A 17,598-nucleotide genomic window follows, 5' to 3' on the forward strand; every position below is an offset into this window, starting at 1 on the left:
CATGCTTTAAGAAAAAGGGTCCTTATCTTCCTGTGATTGTAGGTATGAAGTATATACAGTTATAGCTTTCCGGATCCATTTTTGCTCTTCATGGACAAAACCCACCTAAAAATAAATGATACATATGAAAAATAGGTGTGAGATTCCTAATGACGTCATTTGAAATCCTACATCCAGTTGTGTCTAAAGACTAGTTTATAACCACTTAGTTTTCTAAGTGAAAGCAGCCAATAAATTATCTTTTTGCTTAAACTAGTTGATCAGGGAATTCACTATTTGAAAAGAAAAGAGTTCTTACTACTATAGGTATTTAATCCCCAAAAGTTAGCTAAATGCTGGCTCAGATCCAAAGAGTTTCCATGATTGGAAAGACTGGAAGAGTTGGAGGGAGAGGTTAATTGGAGCATACATTATTGTCAGGGAGGGCGTTTCTGGAGAGGCCATTGCATTGGGAACCCTGAAGACATTAGGCTAGGATATGGAGACACTCCTTGGATTTGGGGTGCCAGGAGGAAGAGAAGACATGCAGCAACGAGGGGTGAGAGGTGTGAAAATCTAACTTTGCTATAACCAACATGTTGCTAGAAAGAGCTCCAGGGAAATTTTATGTTTTGCTATCACTGCATTTTAGATACTTTCAAGCCATAAATGAGCCTTCATAGCTTGTGCATTTAGAGTTCAATATTTCTCTGACTTGAAAATAGTAAAATCAGGAATGAAAAGAATGTCCACTGTGACGCTGTGCTCCAGAATTTTTTTTGTTGTTTTAACTTCCTCGAAACTTAAGCAATTTTGGCAAAGCAAGTGCATAAATTCTGTTGGCTTTCCCACTCAATAAAACGAAACCTTTGGTATTGCAATCAATACTGACAGATTTCTTACATCTGAAGACATATTTAGATGAGAAAGTCCTTCGGTGGAAGGTCTTGTGTCTCCACAGTTCTGAGATAACTTAATTTCAGTAATGAGATTTAGGTGTTTCTCTCATGTAAGTTGTTACCTTTATCTTATCAATATTCTGAAGCCAAACTCACATTGGTTTCTTTCCCCGTATATAAGCTGGTGAAAACCAGAAAGGTAATTTTTTTTCTTTAATTATAAGAAATTCCAAAAAGTATGTGTAGCCATTCAATATCTAGTTTTTGTTACTCTACACTACGTGTGGTGCCTCTAATTGGCTGGACAATAAGCACAGTACATCACTTCTTAGGGTGTCGATAAATGGGCAGATTGAAGCAGGGGCTGAGATTTCAAAGGGAGTATTAGCATTTGTGGGAAAACTGTGAGGGAGTGGAAGATAATTAAACCAGAGCTAATAGCAACAGACTTGAATTTCAGAGGGCCACCTGGATAGCTTGTTCTCAGTCACTTCTTCTCATGTTTCATTTTCCTCATTTGAACAAGTCAACCGTCATTAAAATTTTTCACAACATCTGAGGCAAATCATTGCATTAATTCATTTGTAAGGTGTTCAGAAACCACATATTTTGCTTTTAGCATTGAAAACATTTGGCTTCCACCATCCTTTTCTTTTCTTCTGTTTTCTTTTTCTTCCTTTTCTCCTTTTCTTTCTTTCTTCCTTTCTTTCTTCTTTTCTCTTTCTTTCTTTCTTTCTTTCTTTCTTTCTTTCTTTCTTTTTCTTTCTCTTTCTCCTTTTTTTTTTTTTTTTAAGTTGAAATAGTCTGGGAATCATTAAATGCCAAATGCTTTCATCAGGCCCATAAACAATACAAGATTCCATAGTAAATGCAGTTATTTCTTGGGAAGTTTCAACAAAACACATTTTCACTCATTCAAAGCTAGGGTGAATAAATCTTGAGGTCTTTTAAGAAAGGCGCACTTGAGACCCTAGGAGGCTGACACAGTACTGGATTTCACACAAAAAGATCACAAAAGCTATCCTGCAGACTCGGTAAATTCTGGAGGTTCTTGGAAGATTTGCCGTTGTGTGTGTCTCAGTATTGGGGCCCTTCCTCTCTAACTCACTGTGTATCTCTTGACCTAGTAACTTGGATATAATATGAAAGCAGAAAATAAGCTTTTGAGAAGCCACTTACTTTTAGTGAAACAGAGTAAGACTGAGATCAGGTTAACATCTAAGGGAAAAGCCAAATTGTTATATCATTTTTCCTCAATGTCTTATGATTTTAGTCATATTTTTTTCCTACCAAATATTATTTCTCTTCTGTATTTGTGGCTTATCCTATATTGTGATTACGTTGGACTTTACTATGCAAATTAGTGCTCTTGAAAAAATTTACCTGCTGGGATATGACTTAATTATGGGCATGATTAGATATCATAAAATCACAATAGCTATAGAATTTAGAAAGTAAATACCAGTAAACAAGTTATTGCCAGTATATATGCTGATGTGGCTCACAGCAGAGAAAGGTACCCTCAGAAATGAATTCTCCACAGTGTTCTTTTCTAGCGAGTGGAGACCAAAAGCTTTACTGAGTCTCTGCTGGTGGAGTCTCTGTTCATCTCCTTAATTCACAGAAATAATAAACTTGAGATAATAGAAACATGATGGCATGCAACACAGATGGAAGGCCAGTAGTTTTCACCACATTATAACCCAAAGACCACCTGTCTCAATAAAATATGGGGTACTTGTTAAAAATTTAGATTTCTTGTCATCATTTTGAACCATTTGATTTGATGCCTCTAGTGGTTGGTGCCAGGAATCTGTATTTAATAGGGTTTCCCCATGTGATTCTGATTGCTCTTAAGGTTTAAGAGCTACCGGTGTGTTTGGCGAATAAAGTTATCAAGTTTGGTTGGAATTACCACGTCTTTTTTTTAAAGTTTTTATTTAAATTCCAGTTAGTTAAAATACAGTGTACTATTAGTTTCAGGTGTACATTATAGTGATTCAACAGTTCCGTAAGCTTAGATTCACTTGCTTATGTACACTCACATACACTTACTCGGTGCTCATCACAAGTGCTCTCCTTCATCCCCATCACCTATTTCCCCCCACCTCTTCTAGAATTTCCACCTCTTTGAGATGAGGAAGGAGTCATTTAGAGTGCAGCTGGCCTAAAAGAGCCATGGTTCAGTCACTTGTTCAGACATGTTCTTGAATGGTATAGCTCTGGCTTTCTTCTGGGGTAGCAGGGCGAACCTATGAGGCACTAGCCCAAAAAGGACACCAGTGACTATGCCCATAGTCATTTCTCAGAAGTGCTTTAGAGCTTTTTTTCTCTCAGGGATAAATTGGTGGCAAGTATAGCACAGGCTGATCTACATAATTAGGAAGCCCCAGACAACATAGAAACAGAGTTTAAGATGATAGATGTTCAGGATTGTTCCCTAAATAGTCTACCAGAAGACACAAAAGTGCTATATCCAACTAAAGAATATATGATTGAGATTAACAGCCGGGGTTGCAGCCAAAAAGCAATCTCAGAGGTTAGCTGAGGACATAAAGAAATTCATTATTCAATGCTGTACCTCCAGACCAGACATATAAAACAAGAAGTCCTCATGGAAGTGTTAGTGCATTGAACTAATTTAATGCTTAAATTTAATTCAACTTATAACCATTTGTAGGGAATGTCTAGCCTGTTTCAGGCAAAGACTTGGTGTTAAGGAAAATATAACTGCAAGTTTATTAATTAAAAAACACATGTGAAGGAATTTTACCAAATATGTGTGGACATGTGGGAAGGGAAGGGGCATAAGAAAGATATCAAGAGAGCTTTGCGCTTGTGGCAGGAGTAGATGTTGAAAGAAAGTGTCCATAAATTGTAAGATACATTCTATTACAAGAATTTGCCAGAACTTGAAGCTATTTATTTATTTATTTATTTATTTATTTATTTATTTATAAAGATTTTTATTTATTTATTCATGAGAGACACACAGTGAGGCAGGGACACAGGCAGAGGGAGAAGGAGGCTCCCCGTGGGGAGCTGAAGGCAGACACTCAACCACTGAGCCACCCAAGCATCCCTCGAAGCTCTGCATTTTAAAAAAATCATGTTTGAAAATCCATTGCAGTTTATCTGCTTATTGCTTTACTTTATTATTATTATTTTTTAATAATATGTACATACTTTACTGGTTCTCGATTTCATTCTTGGCTATAAAATGTTTCCGTTCTGCTTTTTTAAGGTGTCAGCCTCAGGTAGGGTGCTGGCAAAGTATCTGATAATGAGTTATCGAGTCATTTATATTGAAGATTATTTCTGTCACACTCTAGGAAATAGACATTCAGTGGAATACAAATGACCATACTGTCCCAATGCCACCGGACTTGAATGGGAGAATTTACGGATGGAGCAGAAATCATATTAAAAAGTATTACTAAATGAAGATAATGTCCACCCAGGAGCTATATACGTTGCAGTATCCGTAAGAAGGTGCTTCTCTGCTAAATGGGAAATGTAACCGAACCTGCATCTCGAGTTTGTTGTAAGTTTTAAGAAAACAAATGCTCCCTCACTTTCTTCTTTCCTGTGTCTGAATTCTCTTGTTCATGACTCTGTTTTATGATTCTCAACGTGGTGATTGATATCAGGCACTAGACCAGGAATCAAGGGACCTGATAAAAATGACCTGCATGCCCTCTTCCTAGGCATCAGTGGGCCTTCCTTTTTATTGTTTAAAAGGTGTAGATTTGTGTAAGAGTAAAGTTTTATTACGGAAAAACAAAATGACCTGCATGATTGTGGTCCAGTCATTCAGGTGCTTTAGCTTTGAGTTGACTCCCCCCACAAAAGAAGGAAGATTCAAATGAATCTTTCCTACTAAGCTAAATAAGACCTTGCTGAGTAGCAGATCATCAAAATGGATAGGGGGAGCCCTTCCTTCAGGGAAACTGGAGGCTCTAAAAGAGGTAAGCATAAGAAATAAATGTAGCACGAGTGCCTCTTGAGGAATAGTGTATCTTTTGGAACTGAAATTTGGTAGAGTCAGTGCTTTCACTACATAACTCAAGGGAAATTGATTGCCTCTCATATTTCTGGAAATTTCTGGGAGATATATCAACATGGCCAGTTTTGGCTTCAGCTTTGGGGTCCGAGTTCCTATTCCTATTGAACACTTGATTTTTTTTTTTTTTTGAACACTTGATTTACCTTAATTTTAATCTACTGTGTCTGGGGTGGACATGGAACTCAAGCCTTTTCCTTGTAGAGACAGCAGAGCACAGAGGTTGTTCGGTAACAATCTTGAAGTCTGGCTATAATAGTTATTGCCTATGGAGATCAGCCAAGCACCTCAGACTCAGTTTTCCCATTTGTAAGATGAAGTAATGATTGTTTTAATTCATAGTGTTTTGTGAAAAGCACATGTGATCATTTAGGCAGATAATGATCATAGAGTGTGACGTCATAAATGCTCAATATATTGTTTGCTGTCGTCTTTAACAGTCACTTACACTAGCATTTGTGTGCATAGCACTTACTCTGGAAGCCAGAGTACATTAGGAGAGTTTATTACATTGCAGAAATAGAAATCCTTGTCCATTAGACAGCCTAGTTTGCTAAGAGCATATCTACTGAAAAATTTTTTTCACCACACTGCCAAAGTAAATTGTGATCCATGGCAATAAGTGCGATCTTATAAGATACAAAACCAGAGAGGAGGAAGTGATTAATTCTGTTTTGGGAAAGGAGAAGTGGAAGGATTCAGGTGATATGTGAATTGGGTTTTGATGGGCGAATGGGAGTTTCTTGGTCACCAAGTTTCAAGAAATCATTAAAAGTGGTGGTAAAGGAATGTACAAATGCTATAATTTTTCATTCCCTGAATAATTTCATAGGGTATTTATTTGGCATCTAGTACATGAAAGCAGCTGGGATTACAGGGAAAAAACAACAACCAGTATAAAGATAAACACTGAGAGGGCGCACTGTGTTCACAAGGACAGATATCAAGTTGCCTAAAAGTGCATAGCAGGACGTCCTAACCTGGCCTGACATCAGGTTTCCTTGAGGACGTCACATTTAACATGAGGCTCACATCCGGTTCCTCAGTCAATCTTGTCAGGCTGTACTTTCAAAATATCCCGAATCTTGCGATGTCTCACTACCAGCACTATCACCACCTGCTGCAGGTGTCCATCATCTCTTGCATGGATCATTGCAAGTCTCCTGACTGTCCTTGTTTGTCCCCTTCCACCCACTACCTGTTCCCAACACAGCTCCACAACTCCAATGTGGACTCAGTTTGCCATTGCTTAGCTCAAAATCCTCTGATGACTCCTATCTCCTTGACCCCTTGCTCCAGCCATTCTGGTGTCTGTGCTACTCCTCAAACATACCCAACATCGTGTGTGTATTTCTTTCTTTCTTTCTTTCTTTCTTTCTTTCTTTCTTTCTTTCTTTCTTCTTCTTCTTCTTCTTCTTTTTCTTTCTTTCTTTCTTCTTTCTTTCTTTCTTCTCTTTCTTTCTTCTTTCTTTCTTTCTTTCTTTCTTCTTTCTTTCTTTCTTTCTTTCTTCTCTTTCTTTCTTTCCTTCTTTCTTTTTCTTTTTCTTTCTTTCTTTCTTTTTCTTTCTTTCTTTCTTTCTTTCTTTCTTTCTTTTTCTTTCTTCTTTCTTTCTTTCCTTCTCTTTTTCTTTCTTAGATTTACTTATTTATTTGAGAGGTGGGCAGAAGGACAGAGAGAGAAAGAGTCTTAAGCAGACTCCCCACTGAGCACAGAGTTGACCTGGGACTTGCTCTCACAACCCTGAGATCATGACCTGAGCCAAAATCAAGTCAGCTGCTTAACCAACAGAGCCACACAGGTGCCCCTCAGAATCTTTCTGATCATTCTGTCTGGAATAGTCTTGCCCCAGATACACATCGGATTCATTCTTCATCTTCTTCAGATGTTTTCTTAAATGTCATTGAAGAGCTATACTTTGGCCACACTCCATGAGCCACCACCACTATTTCAGAACCCCATTTCTTCTCATCCTGATTTATTGCTGCCGGTGTAGCACTGATTGCCATCTGAGATGCTTCATATTATTTGTTTATTTATTGCCTCTGTCCCCTTCCTGGAATGTGGAGCCCAGGAGCTCACTGATGTAATACCTGTGTCTCCAATAGTGCTGGGTATTTAGTCGGCCTGCCCTAAATATTTGCAGAGTGAACGGATAATACATAAGATGTACTTGGTAAGTTGGCTTTAGATAAGTGAGGATGGTTGCTTGTTCCAGGAAGAGGGACCAGCAAGTTCATTGGCTCAGAGATAGAAGAGGTAGGGTGAACTGAAAGGAATAAAAGATTTGATGTGGATGGAGTACAGAAAGCAGAGGAAAGCAGAACTAGGTGATGTTTTGTTTTCCTTTCTGGTTCTACCACAATCATCAAAGACAGGATTCATGGCTATTTCAGACTCTTTGATGAGAACAGAAGGTGCATCAGGATTATCAAATGACTGACAGCTACAAAAAAGAATATTGTGCTTGTAAAGAAATTCTGTGTTGAAGTTGCAGATTTGACAAACTTTCCTGGAATAATTTGATATTCTTATTTGATGGAGAACACCCTTAGGGACACATATTTTAGGCTGCTAAAATGGAAAATGTGGCTTTCTTCATCTTTTTTCTTCTGTCCAAATTTAGAGACTGTCCTTTCTCCATAAGACATTTTTGAAATATTTCAAAATATTATATTCTCTTTCCTTGGCTGTGAGGTTCTTTCTCTGGCTGTTTCTCTCATGCAGCCTGAGGACTTTCCACCTGGCGGATGGCTGCCTAGACTGAGTGATGAGTACATCTCATCTGATTTGGGGACCGGACCCTTGCTAGGGAATCGTGGAACTTGGGCTGGCCACTGTTATCCATAACATGAAATGGAAAGTTCACTTTTGAAAAACACACACGGTGAAAGAAAACATTCTTTTTATTTAAACATGAGAATAAAGCATGCAAGAAAAGATATTCCCTCAAATGAGAACTCTGCTGAATTAGGGGGAAAAAAAAACAAATGTATACATTTACTTACGAAAGTAGGGAGTGGTGCTAAAATGAGGTATGTTGCAGGTTTTTGAGTCCATCATATTGTTAGTTGTCAAAATTCTTCTTGACTCCTTCAGCTTAAATCATTTCTTCATGAAGAAAAAAAAATTCTTGTCTTGCAGCTACTTACAATCTTGCCAAGAAGAGCTGGAGGGAACAGAGAAATTGAACATCAAGTCCTTATCTGTGTGAGTTTGTCCCTGTGTAAGTCTGTGCTTTACCTATGTGGCTGCTGCTGCTGGTAGGAGGGAATTCTTTGGAAGAGGGTATGGTTGGCAGGGACAAGGCTAGGGTGCAAGAAACAATTCTGGCCGTATGGAGGGCTTTTGTTCACTGTGCCTTAGCTAGAGGATGCGACACACCTGATCTTCCTCTGGACAGATTTGCTATGATGAATAATCAAGAATTGTATAGGGGGCACAGCATCATGACATGCTGGATGTGTGTGGCCTGTTGGTGAATAAAGCCCGCCCTCAGTGTGAGGGCATAGTTCTGGGCAAGTTGCACAGTTTGGGGACAAACTGTTAAGACAAGTAGGGAATAACATTGTAAAGCAGAAAAACAGATTAGGTCCTGAGGTCTGGGGGTTACACGGGAGAGGTACACTTGAATTTCAACAGGATGAGTTATAGAAAGGCTAATCTTTTTGAGAAAATCAACAGTCATTGAAAGTGAATGTCATGATCGAACATCCGTTTTATTTATTTTTATTTCGCAAGCAATTCAAGGACATGTAACTAGACTGGGAGGTACAGAATAAAGAGCAAAAGCCTTATAAGCTGTTCCACTCTCCAGAAGTAATAATTTCACATCTCTCTTCTTCTGGAATAACTGTTTAAGAAATACTCTGTAAAGCTCCTGTATATAAGTACTGTATATGAAGTTAAAAAGTAAGAAAAAATAATAACATGAATAATAAAGAAGAGTGGGGGGAGAAAAGTGTCTGATTTTTACCTTTATTTTTTCTTTTTTAAAGATTTTATCCATTTACTCATGAGAGACACAGAGGCAGAGACACAGGCAGAGGGAGAAGCAGGCTCCCTGTGGGGAGTCTGCTGCGGCACTTGATCCCAGGACCCCGGGATCATGACCTGAGCCAAAGGCAGACACTCAACCACTGAGCCACCCAGGTGCTCCTTGATTTTTACCTTCCATAGCAGTAAGTCAGATAAACTTCGCAGTTTACAGACTAAGCTCGAGTGGTGAAATCTGATTATGTGGTTATTTGGAAGTCATGCCCTGAGAAACCATGCATTAAAGTGCTTGTAGATAGTTAAAGTTGCATCTAGAAATCAAGATGGTGAATGAATTGAAGAAAGGCAGAGGAATCCCGAGCCCAGAAGTTAGTTTGGGGGCCATGGCAATACTATAGGTTGCAAATGAAGAGAGCTTGGTCTGTGGTAGTGTCATGGGAATCAAAAGGCCGAGGCCAACATTTTACTAAAGTATGGGAGCTGGAAAACCAGGACATGGAGACGGTCATCCATAGAAATGATGATGCAGTTCTGATGTGAGGGAAATAGAGGGGGGAAGGGATGGGGAAAGTCTGTAAGAGACTTTCAGTCTCATTGCAAACATGTTACTAATATAAAGGAGTGATCTACAGTCCAAAGAATGCAAAGGATGGAGGAGGATGGTGAGGAGTCAAAGCCAGTGCCTTGAGCTAGAAAGAGGAAATGGAGACTAAGTGTTGACCCTTTCACTTATGTCTCAGAGAGAAGACAGTGAGAGAAGATGGGGTTTCCATGTAAAAAATCTGGGAAAACTGGTCTTTCTTGAACCATGTAAAGAAATAAAGTAGAAGATGCTTATAAACTGTAGTACACAGGGTTTCTTGAAACCATAGGATTGGAGCGGCCGGAGAGGCCACCTAAAAGCATCTGGAAATGGAAACAGGGCTGAGGGAGAGGGTGGAGCAGGGCTGGATTAATCTGGAATGAGAGCAGGGCACAGGATTGCATGTGATACCTATGAATTAAGAAGTGAAAAACTCGAAGTGCAATCCCAACATAATCCTAGTGTTTTGTTAATAATGTTTTACACATATATACAACCCTCACTTATGTCTACCATTATTCACGAATAATTCATTTAGTCATTTCCTGGCTTGAAGTTCTTAATATTTTTACCTCTAATTTTGCAATATGTTTTTTTTTCACTTAATTTCTCTCAGCTTTAGAAGGTAGAGAGAGAGACAGAGATAGAGACAGAGAAGCAGAGAGTGAGAGAGAGAAAGAGAGAGAGAGAGAGTTCACAAGCTCATGCATGCAGATATGCACCATGACTACCCTAAGAAATGATTCTGTGACTTTTTAGATAGACATGTTTTACTTGGTTTACTCAAACCAGCTTTCTTTTAAATTCCATAAATAAAGAATAAAAATACTTAGAAGATTTTCACTGAATTCAGATGTTTCCTTTCCTTAATAGGATTCAAATCTTTCCAAGTTGAAGTTTGTACCTCTGGCTCCAATTGACTTACATGAGCAAAAAGAAAAATCTTAATATTTTTTTTTATAACTGGAGAAACATATTTCTTCTATTTTTCACATAACTCACAAATAACTAGGTGGATTTTGCTTAAGCCTTCAAAAGAAATTCCATTTTAGCCTAGACACTAATGTGGAAAATTTGAGGCCAAATGATTCAACTTTTAAAGTCTTCTAACTAGGAGAAAGAGTGACAGAAAGAGAGAGAGACAGAGAGAGACAGAGAGAGACAGAGACACGGAGCAGAGAGATTGAGTTAGAGGGTAAGAGAGAAGGAAGGAGGAGGAGTGAGACAGAGAGAGCGAAAGCTAATTTATAAATTAATTGGAATACTTTTCTGGATCATTCATATATATACATATATACACATATATAAATGTTTTTATACATACATTTTTTACTCATTTTAAAATGAAAATTTTAAAATTTTACTTTCCCATTCTATGTAGTACTTATAGTACATATTTAAGCACTATTTGCTTAATGCATAGTACGTATTTGTAATTTTAGTTGAATTATTTCTGCTTATGAAAGTCATACAGGTTAATATTTTCTCTGGATTATATAATTTAAATACAACTTTCATATATTATGAAGAAAAGCAGAAGATGCTACATGGATATATATTAGTTCAGCACTAAACATTTATTAAATGTGTGTCGGGGTGGGGAGCAAAAACACAAAGGCCAGATTCACCAGACACAACCTCTGCATGTAGAACTCCCATGGACTTCAAAGGGTTTATGGCTCAAAAACCAGGCTCAGTACGGGGGAGGGAATGAATATCTGCCGCCAATTGCCAGTTGCCGAGTCCCAGCCAATTTCTACAAACTTGGAAGTTGTCCTTTTTGATTTTTTATCAGTGAAAAATGTCTGGAATGACTGGAGACACTTCTAAAGTTTTTCACTTTTTTACATTAGTATAGACTAAAATCTATTGGAAAAACTGGATTTTCGTTAAATACCTCCCAACTCTAATGTGCAGACTTAAAATGTTAATTTCTGTATTTTCTCCCGGACCAGTAATCTTTGTTTATTATTATTTGTATACATTTATTGGAATCATACTGTCCTGGGCTTGGAAAGCTTTTGTCACTTAGAGTGTAGCGTTGATTTCTGCTATAGGAAGATGCTTTGCGGGGGTTTTCGCTTAGTTCCTTCTTCCCAAGTATGATGTGCTTCCTGACTGCCTTCTGCCTTTCCCTGGTGAAATAGGAGTCACCAAATAGTCTCAATTGCTTTCCTTGCATTTTTTGGCCACTTCCTTAACCACATTAAGACAAGAAAGATGAATTTGGAGTCCATAGAGAATAATGTTTACCTTGATGGAATCCATCACCAAACCCATCACTAGAACAACCACGCATGCATTCCATTTTGTTCTTTTGAACAGAGATACCCATAAAAGGATTAAAAAAAAAACCCTAAATGGTAAACCCAAGCAATCCTAAATGGACAGCAAGAACCGACACCGTAATTGCTAAGGGGTTGACTTATCATTTACAGTCAGATCTGCTGGCTGCAATGTGCTCCAGGGAAAGCTTTCTGGGGGATTTATCAATAATACGGTTAAATGTGTCTTGCTGTCTTTTGCTGTAAAGTGCTATTGCGTGTATGCTTACAGGTGTGTGCTTGTGTGTAAGGTTCAGGACAAGTGAATGGTGGATCCGTGGTGATGGTCTTTGCAAAAGCAAATGATCTGTCGTGCTGTGAACCCCGGAACCTAGTATCCCGCAAAAGCAACGGATAGACATATGAAGCAGATATATGTCTCTTTTTCATGATGCCAAAACAATCTTGAGGAGCACATGAACTATTTATTAGTTTAGTCCACATGTTGCAAAACAGCCATCTTACCTCATTTCTGTCCCTTGTGTTTGGGATTTCTTTTTTCTAATCTGCATATAATGTGAAATATTTTTGTTTGTTTGTGGGCACAGTTTGGTAGGTTTTTGCTGCTCCTTCTTTTGTAGCCTGACAGCTGCAGCGAGTACACACATCTGCCATATTGATGTCAAGTGGTACACAGTCATTTTTTCGTAACAGCTGTTGTTGGCAGATCATTTCAACTATCTTGGGGATGAATGGAATATAAATGTTCATTGCACAAAGTATATAAAGCAGGGTTTATTGGATTTGACACTGTTTCTTATCAACATACTCTGTTTTCTTTCTAGTATTGTGATGCTAAGAATTTGGATACCATATGAACAACAAATTATTTCTCATCTAATTATCCAAGTGTTTAAGAATGCTGAAATGTTGCTGGTGTGACAAATCAGTGCCAGGAAAAAAAAAGTTTTGTTGGAAGAAGAGCTTTTGTGTATAGTGCCTACTTGAAATATATCACAATCTAAACTTAATATATATATACACATACAACTATTATATATATATATTTATTATATATAATGTAATACATTAAAATATACAAGATAATGAACTGAGTACATTGGTTAAATTTTAGTATTATGTAATAGGTTTAACATTGCTTTAATATTATCTGTCTCTCTATTAAAGATCTCTCTCTTCCTCTCTCCCACCTTCTCTCTGTCTCTCTCTGTGTTAGACCAAATGCCACTTCTCCTAAAGTACCACCATAGCATGTTAAATCTCCTGTGGTTCTGTGTGTTTCATCAAAGTTTTGTTTCTACAAAATCAATGCTTTGAACAAACTAAAAAGAATGTTGGAGGATTTCACATTAAAATGGAAATGTATTAAACACACACACACACCCACAGGGTTTGTCAGTATATGTATGTGTTCACTATGGTTAGAAACAAAGAAGGCATCTTAAGTAAAAGGAAATGATTAGTTATGGGGAAGAAAATTGCAAAGATGTAAAAATATTTGGGGGTAATTATCAAACAGGGAAAGATTGTTGGCGGTAGTTATGTGATTTGGCACTGTATGATTCTTCTTTTCGCCGTTTATCACTCTTTGGCATCAAAATCAATCAGTAATTTGTGAGCAAATCATTATTAGTAGAGATCCCTAGAACTTAGAGTATTTTGCAACCTGCACATTAGTCTCACACAAGAAAGTGAGAAACCTTGATGACTGGGTACTGCCAGTTTTAATTTGTTTTGTATCAATTCTACAAGAATAGAGTCTTGGAGCCCACATGAAAGTCATACTGTTGACTTTCGGTTGGGAACACACACATCAATAAAGACCATGCAGTTCAAAGTTACCTCTTGTTGTCTCTGTGTCGCCACTGTCCTTTTAGTGATCTCCAATTTCATGGCTTTAAACGCTGTCTATATACACTGATGACTCAGCCCAGATTTTCCTATCTCCAGCCCAGATTTTCCTTTCAACTCCAGACTCGCTGGTCCAATAGCTTAGGAGATGTCCTCACCCCCTTGGGTATCTAATCTAACTGTTCATTTCTTCATTTATCCTACCATTCCTGTGGTCTTTCTTACCCAAAAAAGAAAAAAAATAACTTTATTCTACTGGTTGCTTAGGCAAAATGATGTGAGTTACTCTTTATTTCTTTTTTAATTGCATACCTCCCATTCAGTCCACCAGCGAACATTGTTAGCTTTTCCATCAAACTGTATATTCAGCATCAACTAATTTCCCAGCTCATGCATCCTACCACTATTCTCTCTCCCCAGAATGATTTCAGTAGCTTCCCACATGAGCTTTCTCTTTTTATCCCCCTAAGGTAGAGTCTCAACGCAGCAGTCAGATGTTAGAAAAGTTTGAAAAAACTTGAGTCAGCTTGTGTCACTCCTCAGCTTTAAACCTTATAATAACTTCCTATTTCATCTTGAGTAAAAGTGATGTCCTTACTGAGAACTCCTAGTTCCTACATGACCTCATCCTTTATTCTTCTCAAAACTCATCTTTTAAAGCTTCTCTTGCCACACTGACTTCTTCCTATTCCTCAAACATGCTGGGCATATTTCTGCCTTACAGTCTTTTCATTTGCTCTCCTGCCTGGAATAGTCTTTACTCCAGTCATGAATAGATGTATGCATGACTGACTTACTCATTCCTTTGGGCTTCCACAAGGCAAGGTTTGCTCTGGCCATTCTACCTAAATTATCCTCATCTCCGCTATCACACACTATCCTCTTACCTGAATTTAATCTTTTTATGACATCTTTTTTTTTTTTTTATCACCATCTGGTATTATATAGTCTGTACTTTTTCACCAAAGTAAAAGTTCCACGAGTCTGGTTTTGTTTTGTTCTCTAATATAACTTCAGACGCTAGGAGAGTGCATGGCATGTGATAGGCACTCAATAAAGATTTTTGACTTGATTGAATATATTGATTTGGCGTCATTTGTAAAGTCTCATTGAAAACTAAATGTATTAAAAAGATTGCTAGAATTAAAAAGATTGATATTAGAATAAGAAGAAATAAATAGCTTTTTCAACTTCTCTTTTGGAGTGGAATGCAAGCGGACTTTCCCCCCCCATAAAGACAATAGTGTTCTTATTCTGATCAACCTTTCTTGTTTGCAAAGAAGAACTTTCTGTATAGAAGGAAAAGGCATCATGACTCTAAAAAAATTCCTCCATCTTCCCCTGAATACTACATATATGCATATATGAATACCAATATATAGGTACATGTAGATGTATATATATATCACATTTTAGAATAATGCAATTGAATTAAAATCTTCAGTGGAAAATTGACATAAAATGTTTTAAAATAGTGAGAAGATTCAATAAATTCCTACATGTTCATGGGTTGGTTTCTAATTAATATAAGGTAGTTTATGATTATTTTATCAAATACATTATCTTACTTTAAGATTGTAAAGAAACACCCATAGAATGAATGAGAAAGAGGAATAAACATATCAAATAATATTATAAGGGCCGAGATAACTGTATTTTAATTTTTTACCAAAATATATGGATTTTTTTTCTCATTTCTCTGCCATTGGCAATTTCTGAGAAAAATCCAGAAATGAAATAACTCTGAAGTGTGAGGTCACAGTAACCTGATTTAATGCAGAGGATGTGCAATCCAATACAAGACTTTTATTTGAAGATCCAAATTCTGTTTTCAGATCAGAAAGATTCTTTCCTTTTCAGACACCTTCACATGCACGCCATGGGATATTTTGGATTTTGTTGCAGACTGATGTAACCATTGTTGGGCAAGTTACCCATGACTTCATCCCGCATACAAATGACAGCTGGGAAATTTAGTATGCGTATGTAATGATTTGACACATATGCATAGAATTAAATGTCTCAGGCTGCTCTGATGTTCCATGTTGTTTTACTTGGTACTTGATGATAGAGAGTGGCAGAGTTAAGAGATTTTAAGAACATGTAAGAACAATCCTAGTGACTTCCAGTAGGCGAAACATAGTTTCAAGAAGTGACTGATAAATATGTGAATGAGCACTGGTCTAGGAATCTGAAAACCTGAATTCTGGGGCTCAGCTCCATTATCTCTAAGGACGTGGCCGAGTGGCCTCTGCTTTGAGCCAAATATTTCTCATTTTCAAGATGGAGAGGATAATCATGGTCTTGCTTAAATACAAGTTATTGGGAATATTAGAAAGTGTAATAACAGTTGGAAAATGCTAAGAGTTTCTACACTTTTACATGGATAAAATGAGCATCCGTTGCAGACAGTATGGGAGCAGGATCAAGATAACACCAAAATTCCAAGTTGGATTATAAAGCTAACACATAACTGATAAAATTAGGCATGTGCAAAAGGTGACATAAACATGCAATATTTCTAGTGCCAGAAACAAGAAGAGCAAGACAAGCCTGGCCAAGTTAGTGTGTTTAAAGCTGGTCAAGAGTAGTTAACTTTACAATGTTGAAAAAGAGAACATACTCTGTAGATGGTGTTTTAGGGCGGGTTTCCCAAAGCATACCCTGAGATGAGGATTCATAGGCATGTTACTTATTAGGAAAAAATCCTTGAAAATATTAAGGGAGTAGAGAAGTGAGGAGATCATGTAAAGGTGTGCTGTCGACTCATGTCCCACAAAAGATAATTTTGGCTGAATCCCACACCAGAGATCCCTTTTTTTTTTTTTTTCATTAATTTATTTGAGAGAGAGAAAGCATGAGCAGGGGGGAAGGGTGGAGAGAAAGAATCTCAAGCAGACTCTCTGCTAATCAGGGAGCCGGTCTTGGGGCTCCATCTCATGACCCTGAGATCATGACCTGAGCTGAAGTCAAGAGTTGGCGGCTTAACCAATTGAGCCACTAACGTGCCTCCCACACCAGAGATCTTGATATCTCGTTGGTTACACCTAGATCTCAGGAAAATAGAGTGAGAGTCTTGAGGAAACACACCGATATACAAGCCTGATAAACTGAATTCAGACAGTTTGCAGCATGATTGTAGAGATGAATGGACATTTTAAAATATTTGTTCACTTAGTCATCTGTATGTTCTATGGCATATGCGTAGACACTACGTGACATATTCTGAGTGAGACATTAGGGAGTCAAAGAGATTGGAATCAAAGAAATTACAATATGTTGGGAGAGACAGAATTAGAGAATTTATAATAAATAAGGATGAGTGTTATGGGATCTCCCAGGCTTTACCTGCTTCTTGGCACCTATGATTGAAGAGACAGCAAAGCAGAGAATAACCTCTAAGTGTTGTCTTGGTTTCCGATTCTGCTCCATCATTCATCACCCTGTGACCCTGGGCAAATTACCCAATCTCTGTGCGTCAGTGTTCTCATCTGGGCCACGGAGATCATAACTCTGTGTAACGGCTCATTTGTTTTTTTCGAAGGCTAAGTGAGGCAATACATTAAAAAATACATCGAAGACTGTTAGGAAGTTTATATTTATTTCTACTGGATATTCGATTCATACAAATAATCTCCGTTTTTCTGAATGCACGAAGAATCCTAAATATAATTTGACTTTTCATTTAGATCTGCACAGAGGAAGAAAAAGCATTAGTGAAAGCATACTAGTGGCTTAGTCTCTTGGCAGTTATATTTCACATTGTAAATCCAACTTCAGTTTTATAGTCCTTAAGCAAAATAACAACAAAATGTCGTTTAACATCTTTACTGCAGTGTAAGGCAGGGTGGAGTCAGGTGACTGGAGGATCTTTCTCTTGTGCTCAAGAAGTCTGCCTCCCGACTGGCCTACCCTGTTCTTCAAGTGGTACACGGTGCAATGAA

At 37.7% G+C, this 17,598-nt stretch overlaps 1 long non-coding RNA gene across 3 annotated transcripts in view; it reads left to right on the plus strand.

Moving 5' to 3' along the window:
- LOC140596479 (uncharacterized) overlaps positions 1-17,598 on the plus strand; it is a 49,011-nt gene that overhangs the window by 23,464 nt on the left and 7,949 nt on the right. For all 3 annotated transcript variants that reach the window (XR_011998451.1, XR_011998449.1, XR_011998450.1), the window contains one exon: positions 4,211-4,422. This is a non-coding gene — a long non-coding RNA (uncharacterized lncRNA). The remainder of the gene's footprint in view (positions 1-4,210; positions 4,423-17,598) is intronic.

The sequence above is a fragment of the Vulpes vulpes genome, unplaced genomic scaffold, assembly GCF_048418805.1.
Source record: "Vulpes vulpes isolate BD-2025 unplaced genomic scaffold, VulVul3 Bu000000665, whole genome shotgun sequence".
Classification (NCBI taxonomy): Eukaryota; Metazoa; Chordata; class Mammalia; order Carnivora; family Canidae; genus Vulpes; species Vulpes vulpes.